The sequence below is a fragment of the Eschscholzia californica genome, unplaced genomic scaffold (genome assembly GCF_041429995.1).
Source record: "Eschscholzia californica isolate CP2 unplaced genomic scaffold, dmEscCali1.0.p SCAF_281, whole genome shotgun sequence".
NCBI lineage: Eukaryota > Viridiplantae > Streptophyta > Magnoliopsida > Ranunculales > Papaveraceae > Eschscholzia > Eschscholzia californica.
This window is the reverse complement of record NW_028238400.1, coordinates 25001-27265: the sequence shown is the minus strand read 5'-3', so window position 1 is coordinate 27265 and position 2265 is coordinate 25001.

Genomic DNA, 2265 nt, shown 5'->3' with positions numbered 1-2265 from the left:
AGTTTATTTTGTACACTGCTGGGGGTTCTATTTTTCTCTTAATGGGAGTTCTTGGCATGGGTTTATATGGTTCTAATGAACCAACATTAAATTTTGAAACATCAGCTAATCAATCGTATCCTGTAGCATTAGAAATAATATTCTATTTTGGGTTTCTTATTGGTTATGCTGTCAAATCACCGATTATACCTCTACATACATGGTTACCAGATACCCACGGCGAAGCACATTACAGTACATGTATGCTTCTAGCCGGAATCTTATTAAAAATGGGGGCGTATGGATTGGTTCGGATCAATATGGAATTATTACCCCACGCTCATTCTATATTTTCTCCCTGGTTGATGATAGTAGGCACAATGCAAATAATCTATGCAGCTTTAACATCTCCCGGGCAACGCAATTTAAAAAAGAGAATCGCCTATTCCTCGGTATCTCATATGGGTTTTACAATTATAGGAATTGCTTCCATAACCGATACGGGACTCAATGGAGCCATTTTACAAATAATTTCTCATGGATTTATTGGTGCGGCGCTTTTTTTCTTGGCAGGAACGAGTTACGATAGAATACGTCTTGTTTATCTCGACGAAATGGGAGGAATAGCTATCCCAATGCCCAAAATATTTACAATGTTCAGTAGCTTCTCGATGGCCTCTCTTGCATTGCCGGGAATGAGTGGTTTTGTTGCCGAATTGGTAGTATTTTTTGGCATAATTAGCAGCCCAAAATATCTTTTAATGCCAAAAGTTTTTATTACTTTTGTAATGGCAATTGGAATGATATTAACTCCTATTTATTCATTATCTATGTTACGCCAGATGTTCTATGGATACAAGCAATTTAATGCCCCAAACTATTCTTTTTTGGATTCTGGACCACGAGAACTATTTGTTTCGATCTGTATCTTTCTACCCGTAATAGGTATTGGTATTTATCCGGATTTCGTTCTCTCATTATCAGTTGACAAGGTCGAAGCTATTTTATCTAATTACTTTTATAGATAGTTTTCATGAATAAGACATAAAATCAAACAATGTTGTGATTTCAAAAACCGTTCGTTGGCCAATGAAATAAAAATAAGACTTAGTTTTTCCTATTTTAAGTAAAAAAAAAAACGAAGTGAATTCTAATCGGATACGTTTGGCCTTTTGAGAACCATTTGAATCACTACTCGATCCAAATGGTTCTCAAAAACTCAGACAAACTTTCGTTACATATGCTATTCCTATGTATTAGGTCGCTTCTTCAATTAGCTGTTAATGTGAATGAACCATAACTATGTAGCCCTATTCCTAATAGATTGACCCCAAAATAACATATCCAAATTATAAGAAATCCCATAGAAGCCACAATTGCGGAATTCGCACCTTGCAAATTTGGATTTGTTCTAATATGTAAATAAATAGCGAATATAGTCCAAGTAATAAAAGCCCAGGTTTCCTTGGGGTCCCAATTCCAATATGATCCCCATGCCTCGTTAGCCCACACTGCTCCTGAAAGAATACCTATGGTTAAAAAGATAAACCCTAGACTAATCACACGATAACTCCAACGATCCAATTGCTGAATCAATTGATATCTGTGGTAATTTCTAAATGAAAGAAAAGAATTGTTTAGTAAAACATTGGTTCTTTCATTTACATATTGGATCGCACCAAAGGAAAATGGCCCAATTAAAAAATGATTGTTTTTAGTAAAAACCTCTATGCTTTTTCGAAATGTAATGACTAGAAGAGCTACTGATAATAATGATCCACATAAAAGAGCTGCATAGCTCAATAACATCATACTTACATGCATCATTAACCACTGGGATTGGAGAGCAGGTACTAATGTTGTGGATTGATGCATTTCAGTTAAAAAACCCGAAGTAGCAAATCCTTGGGTAAAAATAGCACTTGGGGCGGTTATTGCGCTTAAATTATTTTTATGGTTCTGTATTTTAGGAAACATATGAATAATGGAAAAGCCCCATGAAAGGAACATTAATGATTCATATAAATCACTTAAGGGAAAATGTCCCGAATAAATCCAACGAGTAACTAATAATCCGGTTATACAGAAAAAAGTAGCTATCATGCCTTTTTCTAACGAATCGTATAGTCCTACGATTTCATGGACTAATAAGGTCATCACATAAATCGTAATTACTATTGAAACGATAGAAAAAGAGACGTGAGTTAATATATGTTCTAAAGTCGAAAATATCATAAAAATAAAGGGGGTTCTTTCAATACTGGAATAGAAATGAGGAATTTAATT